General features: G+C 37.3%; 1 protein-coding gene and 1 pseudogene across 2 annotated transcripts in view; one reads left to right on the forward strand and one right to left on the reverse strand.

Annotated features, from left to right (window-relative positions):
• CFDP1 (craniofacial development protein 1) overlaps positions 1 to 19039 on the forward strand; it is an 85267-nt gene that overhangs the window by 37555 nt on the left and 28673 nt on the right. The gene's annotated exons all lie outside the window — the stretch shown is intronic.
• Positions 11448 to 11566, reverse strand: LOC118611516 (annotated as a pseudogene).

Consider the following 19039-nt stretch of genomic DNA (forward strand, 5'->3'; position numbering starts at 1 on the left):
ATGAAACAGCATCTGTTAAGTGCTTTTTAGTTCCCCACAGCATTTGAGGAGGTAGATTAGTTACCATAGGTGCTTTAAGTATTCAGTTCAGTGAGTTTTGACAGTTGTATAAATCCATGTAGCTACCACCCAAAATAAGGTATAGTATAAGTCCATCACCTCAGAAAGTTCCCTCATGCCCCTTTCCAATTGGTTCTCTTCTCCTACCCCTCCACCCTGTGCCCCAAGCAACCACTCATTTTGATTAGTTTGCCTATTCCAGAACTTCCTGTAAATCAGATTATACCTTGTGTAACTCTTTTGTGCCTTTATTTTAGCTTCTTTGACTCAGAATGTTTTTTACACTCATCCATGTTGCCATGCCTATCACCAGTTGATTGCTTTTTATTCCCATTGCATGGGAATAGACCAGTTTATTCATCCTGTTGATAGACAACTGGGTTGTTTCCAAATCTTTTTGAAGACTTCTGTTTTTATTTCTCTTGGGTAAATAAATACCTAGGAATAGGATTGCTAGGTTATAGGGTAGATGTTTGTTTAATGTTATAACAAACTGCCAACAGTTGTCCAAAATGATCATACTAGTTTATATTACTGCCAGCAACATGCGAGTATTCCGGTTGGAGCTAGGATGGGTGAATTGTGAAAAGGAAATCAGGGCTTCCCTGTAAAGGACAAAATGGCTTCATAGCTGTAATCAGAACAGTCCTAGGGGGAACAAAACCTTTAAATACAGTGTATTTCTCCTGCTGGAGTTCAAACTGCGCCTCTTTCTTGTTCACAGTCAATTACACAGTGTAGGCAGCATAGAGGGTCACAGAGAAAAAGAGCCCAGTGTTTTGTTTCTTAGCTTGGGAGATTCTAATGCCCATCATGTGAAAATTATTTCAAAAAACTTTCCTCTTCTTTTCCAATTTTCTTTTTTCAGAGCCAAGTAATCTTCCTAATATTTATAAAACATAGCATATAGCCAGTCATTTTGTGGGAAGAAAGTCCCATAAGAGAACAAATCTGTAAGCATTAGTAAGAATGAGTGAGGTGAGTTATTTAAATATACTTTGGTCAATTTAATATCTATCTATTCGTGAGTATTGAAATGGGACATCATGTTATTTCCATAAATGTGTCCTGGGAAATGTGCTTTTTTTCCCGATTAGCACATGTAACTGATAAGTCCAGACCTTGAACTCGCCTTTTAAAGGAGGGAAGTGGACAGATGGGAGCAGCTGCTCCTTCAGAGGTGGGTCAAGCAAATCATCACCGTTTTATCTCCAGGCCAGAGTTGTTTCATTTCCTAAACTGGGAATTAACTCTGTGTCTGATCTGATTCCATGCCTGGGAATTCCTTTAAAACAACAAGGTCATGAGCTTTTTTCTTCATGTTATAGTTGGTAAAGTTAATTTCCCTTTTCAGGTAGCAGTTTGCCTTTAGACCTTTGGAACCGAAATGTTTCTTCACTGAGGCTTTTATTTCCCCCCTCCCTGACACGTGCATTCTGGTTTATTTAGAATTCGAAGAGTCATTTATTTGAAGTCATTTTTTGTGTGCGTGTGTGGAGTATGTGTGAGACAGAGTGCCAGGAGGAAAAGTTAGCACAACTTCGTGTTAAAAGATGATGGTTTTATTTTTCTTCCATGAAGCAAAACTTAGAAGGAATAGTTGAGTGAACTTTGCAAGCAGTTGCAAAGTCAGCTGACTTCCAAGACCTTAAACCCTGAATTGAGGCACAACTAAAGCAACTCTTCTCAGATTTTCTGTTGATTTCTTTTATGAAGAAGATACTTAGGTCTACAGCCATGCCACCCTGAACAAGCCCAATTCTTTCTGATCTCGGAAGCTAAGCCAGGTCAGGCCTGGTTAGTACTTGGATGAGAGACAACCTAGGAAGACCAAGTACTGTAGGCATAAAAAATAAAAATAAAAAATAAAGGATCGTAAGCTGACAAGGTCCCTGTAATCTGTGAGGTCAACCAAGGGTTGCCTCACCTAAAAAAAAAAAAAAAAAAAAAAAAAAGGAAGAAGAAGATACTTGGTGCTCAGAGTCTGAGTTCTTTTAAAATTTCTAGTTCTGATTGGAATCTGGAACAATTTTACAGGCAACTCTATCTTGCTTCCCTAGAGAACTGGAAAGTTCCACTGATCTGGATCCTTTGGCAGTAAGTTGACATTTTTATTGAGGCCAGTCAGCACGCCTGGCTGGAGTCTTGAAATTGTGGGTGTGTTCATGCTACCCAGTGTTGAGTTATTTGCGAACAGATAGAAAACCATATATACCTGAATTTTATTACCACTGGATTGTGTTCATTTTTTCTATTCATTTGGTGAGTCTTAGGTCTATGTCACACTCTTCAGAGTAACACCCATTTTGTAGCTATTATTTTGAACCTCTTGTATTTAATAGTAGAAAGAAGCAGATACTGTCATGATTATTACTGCTGACTCCTTTGGAAGTAGGTAGAGTATAACTATATGTGCTTTGACTTAGCCAGTCCCACCTAGTTCAAACCCAGTTTTGCATGACTCTCATCTATAAAATGGGGATCATAATTCCTACCTCAAAGAGCTGTTTTGAGAATGAAATAAGATAAAGTTAATATAGTTCATAGAGTTTCTGGCAAAGAAGAGCTCAATAAAAATTAGCTGCTGTTCCCTTTTTCCCCTTGTGAAATAACAACGTTGGTCCTCACTCATTAATATTTTGACAGGAAGTTATAAAATGATCTGGAAAAATAAGAAGCAATACCAACACCTAGTATTGTCAGTCTTTTTAATCTAGTGAATGCGCAGTGGTACCCCGTTGTATTTAATGAGATGATGTTGAGTATCTTTTCATATGTTTACTAGCCATATGAAGAGATATTTGATGAAATGTTTTAAAATTATTTTTAGCCTATGTTTGAAAAGAGCAATGACTTGCGTATCTTCTTATTGAGTTGGGATTTCCCCCCTCACTTTTCAGCTGCTTCCACAGCCAACCTTAGTGCTGTGTCTCCTCAAGCCATGAAGATACAGTTTTCTGCTTGAGTTCTAGACACTGCATGCCCCAGGGACTGGGGTGTGCCCACAGGCAAAGCCCTCTGTCATTTGCCTTCTTCCGAGCGTTGATTCCACTCCAATTTCTGCCTTGTTTGGTTGCTGTCTTGTGCCTTCAGTACTTGTTTTTCAAATTTTGTCTAGAGTTACATTGTTTCTGACTATGGGAGGGTTAGTTCATAAAAGCTACTCCACCATTACCATGTTATTCCATTTAAAAATAGATAGCTTTTCTCTTTACTCTCCCACCACAAGTATGTATTTAAACTTGTTATTCAACTTCAGATATCATATATGTGTTATAATTACTTTTTGATTTGTAACCTTTTTTAGACTTAGAGTAACTCCACATACTAATATATCAAATGTTTACGGTAATGTGGAAAAACAACCAACCAGTCACCATGGTGAAATTTGTGTTGTGTTAATGGCCACATAACCTACAACACATCATAGCCACACACATCGTAGCCAAAAATAAGTAACTTGGGTTCCTTCTCATTATCCGTCTATTTAAAACATACTCTAAAACATCCACCAAAATAACGCAACAGATGACCGTGTTTGGTAGGGTTAAAAATGAACAATTATACTCGAAACTAATAATAAAATAAAATGCTAAAAAAAAAAAATGAACAATTAACATATATTTATAAATGCTTAGATTAGTGGTTCTCAAACTATTTGCTCTTAGGACTTCTTTACAGTCATAAAAATTAGGACCCCAAAGAACTTTTAATATCTATTGATATTTACTATATTAGAAATTAAAACTAAGCTTTAAAACATTTATTTTCAAATAGTAATAAATTTATTACATGTTAGTATAAATACCATTTTTGTGAAAAATAAGTAAATTTTCCTCAAAAAAGAAGAATGTACTGAGAAGGGTAGCATTGTTCTACATTTTTACAAATCTCTAACATCGTCTTAACAGAAGATAGCTGGATTCTCATATCTGCTTCACACGTTCCTCTAACAGAGTGATGACGCCGTCACCTGTCACGTAGCCTCTGGAAAACTGCTGTGCACTTGTGAGAGAATGCGAGAAAAAAGGCAAATAATGTCTTAGCGTTTTCATGAAAATAGTTGTAACCTTTTTGACTGCCTGAAGAGATTTTGGGGTTCCTGGACCACACTTTGAGAACTGCAGGTTTAGTATGTCTCTGGAAGGATATTCAAGCAACAAATAATAGTATTTGTCTCAGGAGAGGGGGAATTTGGTAGCTGGAAGATAGGGGAGAGTAGAAGGGAGGCTTGTTTTCTTTTGAATTTTGTGCTTGTGCATTAATTACCATTATAAAAGTTGAATTATTAAGTAAAGCTCTTATCTTCCTTATGGGAAAAAGATGCTTAAAGTAATAGACTTTTAAAAATTATTTAAATAGAGGGGAGAAGAGCTTCAGGAGACACCTCTCCAATCCAAGTTTGGTTCCCACTGTCATCTGTCAGGCCCCTTATTTTATTTTGTAGCACTTACCTCAATCTGTAATGACATGGATTTTCACATATATTTTATTTTTGCACCTCTCTTCTTCCCTGCTAGACTCTTAACTCCCTTCTGAAGGCGTGCATCAAGTCTGTTTGTTCAGTATTCTCAATCTCGTATTTGGTTCATAATAGTTTGTCAGCAAATATTTATTAAATGAATGAGTGTGGGGAACACATGTCAATTTCCCACCCGTCAGTGCTGAGCAGTTCTGGACAGTCACCAGAAGACAGATAACCCTCCCAACCACCATTTTCTGTGGGTAAAAAGTGTCCTAGCTTCGCTCTAGTTCCCATGCACTAGATGAACAGTCAAGTACTAATAAGCAGTTTAGAAGACGAGTGTCACAAAACAGGGCCATAAAATGTGCTTAATTAGACTTTCACACATGAAATATTTTTCCTCCCTCTTTTTCTTTCTTTCTTTTCTTTCTTTCTTTCTTTCTTTCTTTCTTTCTTTCTTTCTTTCTTTCTTTCTTTCTTTCTTTCTTTCTTTCTTTCTTTCTTTCTTTCTTTCTTTCTTTTCTTTCTTTCTTTCTTTCCTAGAAAGACTGCCTTTTCTGTCTTATTCTTTGATTTGTTATGTAGTTCTCCAAATAAAGTAAACATTTAAAAAAGACCTCATTTGGCTTTGTACCAAACCTGACTCTAGCACCAACGTGAAAGGAATTACACCAAACACTTCTTTGTGCGTGGATGAAATTGGTTAACTATTTCGTCTCTTTCCTACTGATGGTGCTTTCAGTAGTCTTAGCAGCTAGATTTCAGAGCCAATAGTTTTCTTATACCAGATAACAAGACGCTCCATTGCCACAAGATCTGCCGCTGCCATAGTAACAGAACCTCAGCTGGAGTTCTTGTGCAGTCATTGAGGTCTACTCAGTGGCCTCCTGCCCTTGCCTCTGGTTCCATGTAATATCATTGTTTAAAAAAGAATTAACGTCTGTTTTATATAAAATAACCCCATGGAGAAGAAGGTTTATAGTCAGTAGGAGGGCCCACACTGAACTACAGTTTTATAGTAAAGTAATTGTTTTCCCTCTTATAAACACATCTTCAGCTTAGGTTTGCTTGTAAGTAGGAATGAAAGCAGAGAGTACTCTTCTAGAAAGTACTTCAGCTCACAGCTTGTGTTGTAGATTAAGATTGGCTTCATTATTGTGCCATAGGTTTTTTTCTTTTTTTTTTTTTTTTTGAGCTAAAGTCAAATGTAGTTATACATTAAGGAGTAAAATTTAAAAGTTGGGACTGTCCGGGAAAATCCAAAACATAGGATTGCCTTCCTTGGAAGGGAGACCAGAGGTTGACTCTTCAAAAGAGCTTTACGCTCTGTGTTATTTTCCACTTTACTGGTCTTTTCAGCACACTCGTTGGGATCGGCTTTCCTAGAGCTGCAGCCTGGCCCTACCTCTCTACCCAAAGTAGGATGCTGCACCATAGATTATGGGCAAAACCGTTGGTCTCTTTGGAGACTTGTTTTCTAGAATGAAAAACATTTTTGCCTTGAATCCTGTATAGCGGACAAAGGGAAACAGGAAAAGATAGTAGTGACACAGAGCTGTCCCATCTGACTGTCACCACCTAGTTCGTGTAGCTCATACACTGTAGGAACTAGCAAATGTTTGATGGCAGCCAAAGCGCCTCTTCTGGGAAAGAATAACTTCATTGAATAGTTGGGCCTTTGTGAGTTTTTTCATCTTATACAAATAACTTCCTGTAGATATGGGAATTATTGGTCAAGATGGGCTCTTTTGCTTATTTTTCTTAGGCCTCAGTTCCAGCCCATTCCATAGCTGCACACTGCAGAATAGGAGAAGGAAGAGAGCAAAGAAATAACAAAGGTTCTGAAAACAAATGCAAGGAAACCAGGGGAAGCAAAGAGGAAACAGACATGGGAAAATCAGAAGGAACCTTACGGGTAGAGAACATATCCATGTGTGCAGTTATTTTCTACAGTGCATTCATGGAGGGGGCAGGTGCCTTGGCAGTTCTATTGTGTATTGTAAACGTTTTTTCATTCTCTGAGCTTTTCAGATCATTATCCCTTTTTAACTTTTTATAATATCTGACTTAACATTCTGTTTTGAGATGAGACTTACAGTTCTTGCTGAAGCTCTTCTTGTGCCAAAGCAGAAAACTTTGTAACACCGATGATGGTATCTTTCTGGGAGGGATTTATGGGGACCTGAATCTGTGACTTAATCCCAGAATTTCACTTATGAAAGTTCTTGTTACTAGGTAGTCGGGTATTATCAGTGTGTACAGGGCCATGTTTTAATACTGAGGCCATGAGCCCCAAGACAGTGGAGAACCCAGTCTGCTTCGTTTAGCTTACTTCATATCAGCAGCGCCTAGAATAGTTTAAGAATAAACTGTTCTTAAGGTACTTCATAAATAATCGTTGCGTTAATGAATGGTTATAGGAAGAATTGGAGAATATGTGGCATGTTTGAAGATAGCTAAAAGTGCATCTTAATACTCAAGAAGTTGGATATTACTAGAGACCATGTGAACGGTCACCTGCTGTATCTTACTGTCATTTTCAAAAAAAGAAGTCATATATACAATTTTTTTAACATCTGTAACATTGATTTGTTTAATAGTCGATTTAATTTGTCCATTGAAATTATTGTTTAAATGTTAAACATTAAAATTTAATGGCTTATTCTTTTGAACACTTTAAACAACTTAACAGATAAAATATATCATAAATAAAATTATTATAAAACATTACTGTCTGGTTTGGAAGTAAATTAGTAGCTAGTTTCTAGTTATCTTAATTTCTGCAGTGAATAGAAAACTAGAAAGGGGGATTCGAATCAGCTGCAGAGCAGTGGTCATCGTATCTGTTGTCATCATCTTTGTCTTTTGCTCCTATTGGGTGTTACTGAGATGGAGGAAGAGGGCTGCTATTCCTTTCCAGGACACAAACGCACTTCAGACCCTCTGAACATCGATTTGTAATTCTGAATTGCTTTTACAAAATTAATTTGTTTCCGTTAACCATAGTTATTTTATTTTTGATGCTCACATTGTTATAATCAGATTATGACAGCATTGTCTTTAAGGTGACTCCTTTGACTTTTTAACTCTGACAAACTTAAAAGCATTCTTGCTTTCTGGCAGTGCTAGAAAGTACCAGAACACTCTTGTTTTCTTGCTCCAAAACATGGAGTACTTTCCCATCCAAGGGAAAGGTGGTGATGCTCAGGGAAGCTGCTGCTAGGCTGCACGGAAGTCCTGGCGTCTCAGGAGAGACTGGCTTAATGGTTTGGGGAACCAAGGCATGAAAACTGGTTTTGTTGTTGTTTTGTCTTATTTTTTGCTCTTTAAAAGTCTTCACAGGAGTAAAAAAAAAAAAAAAATCAGTGAATAGACTAACTAAAAAATCAGCACTTCATGCCCTTCACAGCATCTCAACCTCTGCAGAGCTTTGCTATTTTGGAGCCAGTGGTGTGAATTTTTCCCTGGTAATAAGAATTTGGCTTTGTTTTTTTCCTGTTGGAGGAAAGAGCTTGTATGCGCACTACCCTACATCAGCAGCTCTCAGATTTTTTGTTCTCAGGACCTCTTTGTACTCTTCAAAATTATTGAGTGGGTTATAACTGTCATTTATCATATAAAAAATGAGAACAATTTAAAATATTAATTCATTTTCCAATTAGAATAATAAACTCATTATATGTTAACATAATATAAATAAGTATTTTCCAAAAAAATTAGCAAGGAGAGTTGTATTATGATTTTATCTTTTTAATGTCTGGCTTAATAGAAGATAGCTGGATTCTCAGATCTGCTTCTCTATTCAGTCTGGTTTGATAGGTCATTTTGGTTGAATTATATGAAAAAAAATCCAGCCTCATGCAGATATGTAGTTAACAAAGGAAAGGAGTAATTTAATAATTTTTAGATAATTTAAGAAATCATTCTAGGACACTAATCCAAAATATGAACAGTGGTAGTTTTTTTTCAAGTTGAGCCATAATGTGGAATCTGAAACCACATTTTTGTACTATTAAAATCTTTGGTCTCACTTGCACTTTGAATAATTTTTTTTTTACCAATATGCACGATTTGTAACAGCATGTATTAGTCATTTGGAAAATACTAGTTCACTTGGTTATATAGATGCACTAATGTTGACTAATTAATAAGTCACATACATTAAGATCATTGCCAGTCTCATCAGAAGGTCTTTTTAAGTACCAGGAAGCTGTCCAGCTCACGGTGGTAAATGCAAGTTTTCCAAATACTGTCAGTTCTTGAAGTGACAGATTTATTTCATTTGCTTTTCAGAAATGAGAAAATGTCTGCCAAGTACCCAAGTATGAATACCATAGTTTATCTGGAAAAAGCAGATTATTTAGCTTGCAGCTCAGTTGCACACTTTCCTGGAGACCACCACGCTCAGCAAAAGTGCGTTACGCTCGCTTCCCATTTCGTAAAATAGAATATTGAAAAGATAACTAAGATTTAAGATTTATTAAGTTAATAACCTTATTTTAAAATAAAATTGTCTTTATTGCATTACAAATATAATTACAAAAATGGTATGTAGAAATTTATTTTATTTTTCACTTCTTTGTTTTTTATAAAAATAGGTATTTTTAAATAATTTTATATTGAATAATCTGAATAGATTATTAATTTCAGAAAAGTTGCTAAAATTATGAAGAAAGTTCCCATATACTTTTCAGCTTATCCTAAAGTTAACATCTTACATGACCATGGAATATTTGTCAAAATTAAGAGCTCAGTAATGGGACAAAACTGTTAATCAAACTCTACACTTTATTCCAGTTTTCCCATGAGTGTGCCCTTTGATATTTTAGCATTTAGTCCAGCATCCTCCATGGCATTTAGGCAGCAGTTTTTTAAACAGCACTTTCTGCCTTTCTGCACCACATTTAAGAAAATAAAATTTAGATTTATAGAAGAGCTGCAAAGATAAAGAGTGCCATGTACCCTTCACTGAGCTTCCCCTAACGTAAACATCTTTTGTAACCACAATGCATTTTCCAAACTGATTGGCCAGCAAGGCCACCATGTTTTTGTACCATCATGAGGACACCTCTCCTAGAGATGTGTCTTGGATTTTTTGGGACCTCCACATCTGTGAGCCTCAGTCACATGACTTCAAGCATCCCACCCCAGCCGTGTCCTGCTGTGTAATCCCGTTAGTCTCAGCTTCCTCGTCCACAAGTGGGCGGATGGCACTCAGCAAACTTCTGCTTCATTCTTAAGTGAAACCGGCTTGCTTTCTTTGCTTTTTTTTTTTGTTTTTCTTTTTCTTTAACTGCCTAGCAGTGAAGAATACTCTTAGCAAAGTGGTGTTCTAGGGATACAGAGAGAAAGAGAAAGGTCTCTGTCCTCAAAAGATTCAAATCCTGGTTGGGAAGAGAAATACCCTTACAACTAACTCTTAGCAAGTCATTCTTAATTTTTGATCGGAGGCAATCATCTCTACCTCGGTTAAAGAATCGTGTGGCTTATAACATCCTGTCTATTCTTCACACATTGCCACAATTCACTGTGGGCTTCCACATTTACTCCTTCACAGGGTCTTCGTGGCAATAGTTCACTGTTTCTTTGTGAGCCAGCATCTCCTTGCCCTAGCTCTGCTGCACCTTCTGCTACCCTGCAGGCAGAGGTTGGGTAATGGCGCGGTACTCTGTTTCTCCAACAAGCCTTGGGAATGAGTGATGATAGTAGTTATTTAGTCGACACTCACCATGGTTGTTGTTAGTGTATATCTCTAATCATAGGGAATAGTTTCATTCCCCTATCACAGATGAAGAAACAGGTTTAAATAGGTTTGCTAGTTTGCCCAAAAATATGAGGCAGAATCCAGATTCACACCCAGCTTTTCTGACTCCAAACCCCGAGCTTCTTCCATTGTATCATGATGCTTTTCCAAGGATATGGAAGCTGAGCAGAAAAGACATAAACAAGGGTGGCAGATAGGTTTCCTAACACCTAATAACACTGGTCATGTTATCATATTGTGATAAAGTAAGATTCTGAAGCTCTGTGGGGGCTCAGAAGAAAACAGTTGCCATGATTGATTACTGATGTCTGCTATGGTTGTGGGAAGAGGGACCATCATGTTGCGAGGCATATACCATTCCCACTATAGACAAATGACTTTCCCTTTGGACATTTGCCCTGTCAGTTTTCTAAAAGAAGGACTTTCATTTTGTCTGGACTTTAAATAGCCTGTGAGAAACAGGAGTTAATGAAGGTTGTGACCTGCATTTAGCTTTTCTTATATTTAAATAGTTAACCTTGTATATTACAATGAAATTTTTTTTTATATATCTGGTATTAGGTAAACACCTGTTTTATTGGAGACATGATTGGTATAGTTAGGATTCTTTAGAATGGATTTTTGTGGACTTTTCTGTGGAAATTCTTTTAAACATAAAAAGTAATTTTAGCAAAAGGTATAGGCATACTACTTCAATTAAAAATAGTCTCTTCTGTTCTCAGAAAGAGGCTGCTGTAACAGGTTACCACAGACTGGCTTGCTTATACACAACACACATTTCTTACAGTCCTGGAGGCCGGAACCCGACGATGAAAGCATGAACAGATTCAGTGTCTGGTGAAAGCCACTTCCTGGTTCATGGACAACTGGTTTTTTAACTATACTAATCCCAGTCACTGGGGCTCCACCCTCATGAATTTGGGGTGGGGGGGGGACACAAGCATTTGGACTATAGCAGTGACAGCTTAATTCTATCACTTTTTCCTCAATTATTATTAGCTATAATGCTTGTATAATATCGACTGCTCTTCATCTGTCTGGTTCCTAATTCCTGTAGAAAGCACAGAATAAATGCTAAATGCCTATTTTTTTTTTTTACTCATTTTCAAAATGAGTTAGTTTCAGTAGTAATAAACTAGTATTTTTTGTTTTGTTTTATGCGTACAGCACTTGGTCTTCCTAGGTGGTCTTCCATCTAAGTACTAACCAGGCCCAACCCTGCTTAGTTTCTGAGATCAGACGGGATCAGGCATGTTCAGTGTGGCATGGCCATAGACTAAACTAATATTTTTTATTAGGGACTCATGAATTAAAACATCTGTTATTTCATTTTGTTGCAGTCATTATTCTTATTGATACTGAAATTGTTTGATCTCGTCAGTACTTCACGTAAATTCACAAGTGCTTTTGACAATGACCCTAATCATCTTTGATAGCGTCCATGTTATTGGGTATGACAAAATATTCCAAGCTCATTTTGTACATTTTATGCCCAGACCTAGTATCAGTTATCTAACTTAGTGCTTTCTAATGGGAAACATTATTTCAGAACACGGGATAAGGAATCTTAGTTGCTACTGAGTTAGTTGGTTATTGTCCCAAGGACCTTTAAGTATACAGAGCAATGAGTTTTCGTTTTGTTTGTATTTTCTTTCTCTAAAGCAATACTACTTCTAAATCAAATTTAGGACTCTCAGGTTTTCTTAAATCTGCAGCTATGTCTTTCTAGCCTGAAAAGAAACAACAGGAATTATAAGATATCACATAAATACGCACTTGCCTTATGTCATGGTATACACACAAAAGTGTCAGAATGATAGATAATACCTACGCTACCACTAAGTGTGATTAGTATAAGCAGTTTAAGTTGGGTATTTTGTTTTTGCAGTTCTTTATATCCTTAAGGTATATTTCACTAAAAATGTATAGCCCAATGACTATGTTCTAAAGACCTTGGGTAGTTTTTGGATTTGTAATGCCACCAACAAAGATACATATTAGGTTCATTTGTTCATTTCTTTTATATTTAAGTTTTAGGGATTGCTTTTGTTTCTACTTAAATTTTATTTTATACTCAATGCAAAATCTATAAAATAACAAATTTTCAGATAAGTTTAGCTTCTGTATTCTATTTTCTGTTTTTTTTTTTAATGGTTTATCTATTAACAAAAAAATATATCTCCTCTAACTTAGATTAACAGTAGTATACTATATAGTTTGCCTTGCTTTTTTTCATTTAATATGTTCTGGAAGTCACTTGATAGTAGTATTTAGAAAGTTTTTCATTCTTTTTTTTTTTTTTTTAAAGCAAGATATTTCATTGTTTGAGTGTGCCAGAGTTTATTCAGTTTTCTTCAATAAACATTTGGATTGTTTCTAGTCTTTTGTTATTATAAAGTCTCCCAGAAAGAATAGACTTATGCCTTTGTGTTTTTGTGGTTTTTGGTAAGGGTTTCCGTGATTTGAGGCTGTCCTTAAGTTGTGTCCAACTAAATGTTTGCAATAATTCTAAAATAACAATATTTAAAACAGCTTGTATATAATCATTAGGGAAATGGAAATCAAACCACAATGAGATACCACTTCACACCCACCAGGATGGCTATAATCAAAAAGATCGAAATAGCAGGTGTTGGTGAGGGTGTGAAGAAATTGAAAGAAACTCTTATATGTTGCTGGTGGAATGTAGCATGGTATATAGCAGCTTTGGAAAAGAATTTGGCAGTTTCTCAAAAAGTTAAATATAAATTTACCATATGACCCAACAGTTCCACTCCTAGGTATATACCCAAGAAAACTGTGAACATTTGTCCACACAAAATCTTGTACACAAATGTTCATAACAGAATTATTCATGGTAACCAAAAAGTAGAAACAACCCAATGTCTATCAACTGATGAATGTATAAACAAAATGTTGTACATTCATTTCTGAGGTGTTTTCCAACACCAACAACCAATTCTCTTATACTCATAGACACCAACTGGGTGTTCAGCAATTCAATACAATTCTACCTAGAGTTTGTGTACACCTCACAGCTGAAAGTCTCAGTCCCACAAGACAGCCCCCCACTTCAGGTGCCAAATGTAAGTGTTGGACCACCTGTACTTCTGTCAAATAACTATAAATCAGGGGTTCCCATGACCCCTTTCTAAAGTTCAGTAATTTGCTAGAATGCCTCCCAGAGCCCAGGATGACACTTTACCAGTTTATAGTAAAGGGTATAGTTAAATAGAAGAGATGAATAGGGCATGGTATTGGGTGGGGGGTGCCCAGACCTTTCATGCCATCTCCAGGTGTGCCACACTCCCAACACCTCAGTGTGTTTACTAACCCAGAAGCTCATCATATTTTACTGTTCAAGAGTTTTTATAGAGCTTAATCTCTGTCTCTTCCCTTCCAGAGGTTACTATGTAGGGCTGAAAGTTCCAGCCCTCTAACCACGTGGTCTTTCTAGTGACCGGCTATGTCCTGAGATTGTGTGTTCAAAGGGGCTCTTACTGTGAATAACAAGGTATTCCTGTCTCTCAGGATATTACAAGTGTTTTAGGAGCTCTGGCCCAGGAACTTGAGACAAAGACCAGATATATTTATTATTATACCATATAGTAGAATATTATTCAGTTGTAAAAACAAAGAAGAAAGAAATGAAGTATAGGCAACAAACTAGGAATGGAAAGAAAACTTGCTCAACCTGATAAAGGGCATCTGTGAAAAACCAACCCACAGCCAACATCATACTTAATCATGAAAGACTGGATGCTCTTCCCCCTGCGATAGGGACAAGACAGGGCTGTCCCCCGTGCCATTTCTGTTGAGCATTGTGCTAGAGGGCCTAGCTAGGGCAGTTAGACAAGAAAATAAAATACAGTAGTCTCCCCTTATCCGTGGTTTCTCTTTCCCCAATCAACTGCAGTCCAAAAATATTAAATGGAAAAACCAGAAATAATTCGTAAGTTTTAAATTGTGTACCACTCTGAGTATTGAGATGACATTTCTTGCCGTCCTCCTCCATCCTGCTCTGTCTTGCTTGGGGTATAAGTCATCCCTTTGTCCAGGGTATCCTCACAGTGTACACCACCCATCCATTAGTCACTTAGTAGCCAGCTTGGCTACAGAGAGAGACCACATTTATATAGCTCGTATTACAGTATATTGTTATAATTGTTCTGTTTTGTTAGTTGTTAGTCTCTTATTGTACCTGATTTGTAAATTAAACTTTATTGTAGGTATGCATCTATAGAAAAAAACATAATGTACGTAGGGTTCAGTACATCCATGGGGAGTCTTGGAATGTATCTCCCAGGAATAAGGAGAGAACTACTATAAGAGGCATCCAAATTGGAAAGGAAGAAGGTAAATCTCTATTCATAAATGACATGATCTTATATATAGAAAATCCTGTTTGATTCTCTAAAAAAAAAAACTATGAGAACTAATAAACAAGTACAGCAAGGTTGCAGATTACAACATCAATATACAAAAATCAATTATAGTTCGATAAGCTAGCAATAAGCAATCCAAAAATGAAATTACGACAATCCCATTTACAAAAGCAAAAAAAAAAAAAATATAGTAAATTTAACAAAAGTTGTTTAAGATTTGTTCACTGCCACCTATAAAACACAGTTGAAAGAAATTAAAGATCTTAATAAATGGAAAGACATCCATGTTGATTGTTTGGAAGACTTAATATTGTTAAGATGGCAATATTCCCAAAATTGATGTACAGATTCAGTGCTGTCCCCATCAGAATCCCAGCTGGATTCTTTTTAAAAATTGATAGGCTGATTCTAAAAAGTATACAGAAACTCAGGGGATTCAGAATAGCCAAAACAGGTTTGAAAGAGAACAAAGTTGGAGGATTCACATTTTCCAACTTCAAAGCTTACTATAAAGCTACAGGAATCAAGACAGTGTCATGTTGACATAAGGATAGATATATAGATCAGTGGAATGGAATTGAAAGTGCAGAAATATACCTTCACGTTTATGGTCAGTTAATTTTTGACCAGGCTACCAAGATAATTAAATGAGGGAAATAATATCCTTTTCAGCAAATGATACTGGGACAGCTGGATAACTCTTGTCCGCACAAATATATGTTCATGCCAGGATTATTTCTAATAACCAAAGGGCAGAAACAACCCAGATTTCTATCAGTTGGGAAACGTCCAGAGTATGCAGAGGCAGAAAGTAGATCAGTGGTTGTCAGGAGCGGGAGAGGATAAGGAATGGGGAGAGACTGCTGATGGGTATAGGAGTTGTTTGTTTATTTTGGTAGGTTGAAGGCTGATGGAAATGTTATAGAATTAGCTAATAGCAATGTTTACACAACATTATGGCTCTACTAGTAACCACCGAAATGTGCATTTTAAAAGAATGCATTTTTATGATATACAAGAAAAAAGGAGTTTGCAGTATAAATAATAAAGTTTTATTTACAGTAAACCAAAAAGAAAAAATAACTTGCAGTTTATTACTCTTTTACTAAACAACAGATTTTATTCGGATTTCCTTAGTTTTCCCACTGATGTCCTTTTCATGTTCCAAGATCCAAACCAGAATTCCACTTTGCAATTGGTTAGCTGTCATGTCTCCATAGTCTCCTCTAATCTTTGACAGTTTCTAAGTCTTTATTTGCTTGACCTTGACACTTTTAAAGTGTGCTGCTCAGGTATTTTGTAGAATGTCACTTTATTTGAGTTTGCCTCTAGTTTCTCATGCCGAGAATGGAATCGTGGATATTTGGAAAGACTGCCAGAGGTGGTATGCCCTTCTTACTGCTCAGAGCATCAGCATATTACTGGGGATGTTAACCTTGGTCATTAGGTTCAAGTGGAGTCTGCCAGGTTTCTCCCCACTATAAAGTCAGAATTTTTTCCCTTTAAATTCATCTTTATTGCTTTGTTTTTCAGTTTTTTGTTGTTGTTGTTGTTTGTTTGTTTTTCGGGTCACTTTGGATTAGTATCTATTGGTATTAATAACTCGAGCTCCCAAATGCATTGTGGTACCAATTACTTCCTGTTACATGGACAAGGTAGATGAGACCATCTGCATTTCCCCCCAAAAAACTGAATCACATTTGGGGGGTGGGGTCAGGAAATCCTGATGACTGACTGGATTTTCAAGTCAATTAGGTAGCAAAATACTGCCTCAGAGGAGAGGCATGGAGCGAGCTGATTCCCAGAGTTTGGATGGCACACCCAGTCTTCTGCAGGGAATGTTCCACATTTTTTTGAATGGAAGTTTTTAAAACTGTCTTGGAAAAATCAAAGTATGTATAGTGTAGAATATCAGGAAATGTAGTCGTTTGTTCTTGGCGTCCTTCATCCTGTCCGTCCATCTGAAACTATGTGTTAGAGCATTTACTCCCAGGGTAATTTGGCGAGTTAACAGTCCTGGTCCTTGGGCTACTTCATTTACGTTTCACCAGGAGCATGCACGTCAGAATCCAGGGCATGGTCTGGATTCGGTTATTAACACTGGATGGGCACTGTGTGTCCTTTGAAATTTAAGCCAGGCAAGCCCGCCTGAGAGGTGTATTGTGAACACTGGACATCTACATTTGACCCACCACTCAGTGTTGCCCACACTACCATCCAATTCTATTATTTTCTCTTAATGGATATTCTGATTTCTTCTTTGGTGGGAACCTGGAAGCCTCCAGACTTCATCTCACGGAGACCTTGATTATTCCCTTGAGTAGCCCCAGTGCAGTCACTGATTACGTGACCTAGTCTTGTGGCAGCTGGACCCCAACTTAGGACTAAATTATACATATATTGAACATGTCAACATTCCCCAAAGTTTTAAAGTTTACTCAATTACATTTCTTATATTTGAGCTTTCACATTGATCTACCTCAAACCAGTCACAATAGGGATAAATGATCTTGATCCCGTGTTACCAAACTCTCAGCTTTTGGGGTATTCTTTGCCACTGCCTCTTTTTAAGGATTATTATTTTTATTCTAAAAATTGATTTTGAGTAGTCTTTCATTCATTTTTCCTTCTTCTTTGCTCATCTCATATGAATACACATCTACTATGAAACAGCTAAACGTGAGCTATAGTATGGTTGTTTGGTCTTGAATTATACCATTATATTATAGGTATTTTTCTAATAGATATATTTCCCATGAGTTTGTTTTCTAAAGTAACCAATCATGGTTTAACTCATGATTCCTTCTCGAGATGAAATCCACAGAAAATTAACCATTCTAAAGTATACAATTTAGTGGTATTTAGTACATCCACATTGTTGTGCAATCATCGCCCTGACTTCTTTTTTTATATTTGTGTATAGCAATGAGAAACACGCATAGGCTCCAAAGCCTTGTATGTGCTGACAGGGCAAGCTTCTCATTAGTTTTAGAATTTGTGCACTACTGCAAGAGATTAATCCAACAGCCAAGCAATTGCTCCATTGGGTTTTAAGTAACTATGGTTTATTACAGCCCATTGTCCTACCGTAAGAGCTCTAAAATTCTTCATGCTGCTTTAATTTGGGGATAAGGGGGAAACTGTTTCTTACTAGAGATTCTTAAAATGTCCTCATAATTAAATAAATGACTTTAAATTTTTTTGTATAAAATGTTGCATATTCATATGTTGCTCAACTATCAAATTATCTACCAAATCATTCTCTTTTCTTTGCCTCCTTAGGAAATCAATTTTGCGCAAGCTTTTCTTGTACTGATTAACTTATTTACAGTGGGATGGCAGGAAAGAGAGTAGGGTTAGTCAGTATTAGGTTAACAGTCATTTTCCACTCAGGCCACCTTTAGGAGTTCTACTTAGTTTACTAGCTAAGGCACTTCCAAAGCTTGTTGCTTAGTTTCTATTTGGAAGCTTTTAAAACTGAGCCGCCGATGAAGTCATGACCCCCTCCCAGGCTTCCCTCATGTGTTCATGTGCTCTGGGACCTTGCGCTCCCCTAAAGACTGTGGGAATTGCCCTTGTTTTGTCATATACATATTTTTTCTCTAAAGTTTCTTTCCATTTTCGAAGAGTTCCATTAATGTTTGTTTCTCATCTACATGATGTGGACCAGCACCTTTTTTGCTGGAGAAATAATGGAGTCACCACGCTAGTCTGCAGGAATCATAGCCAGACTGTTCCCTGGCCACTCGAGGGCTGCTTTGAGGTGGAATCCTCAGCAAAAGAACTGCTGTTAAAAGAGAGAGGAGAGCGTGTGCGTGCAGGGAAAACTGGCTGTCTAGCGCCACCAGCATTTTGTTCTCTCACAGGGTACAATGCGAAAGGGTTTTTACTGAATCGTAAAAATGTTCAGTGTCACGCAGTAAAGTCTTTAAATCCAGCCCAGAACCCCAATATACGTAATATTTTAATTGATTAATTCAGCCCAGAGACTTTCCCTTTTCCCAGGGACTAAGCCAGTCTCCATCTTCCCCAAGAGCAACCAGGAGTTGGGACTCACTGAAGGACCTGGCCTTAAATCTAGTTGTTTTCTACCCGAGAGCTAAGACTGCTGCGTCAGGGAGACTGCTGTCCGCGCTGCAGCAGATCTGCAGCTGCTCCCGCTGGGTAGAGGCAATGCCATTTCCCCAGGGCCGGGCTTTTCACCCTCCGCACCCCTGACACTTGGGCGGCATAGTCCTTTGTTGCAGAGAACTGTCCTGTGCATTACAGGATATTTCGCAGCATCCATGGCCTCTACCCACTCGATGCCAGTCATGCCTCTTTCCTCCCCAAGTGGTACAACCAAAAATGTCTCCAGATATTGCC

The sequence above is a fragment of the Rousettus aegyptiacus genome, unplaced genomic scaffold (genome assembly GCF_014176215.1).
Source record: "Rousettus aegyptiacus isolate mRouAeg1 unplaced genomic scaffold, mRouAeg1.p scaffold_m13_p_14, whole genome shotgun sequence".
Lineage (NCBI taxonomy): Eukaryota > Metazoa > Chordata > Mammalia > Chiroptera > Pteropodidae > Rousettus > Rousettus aegyptiacus.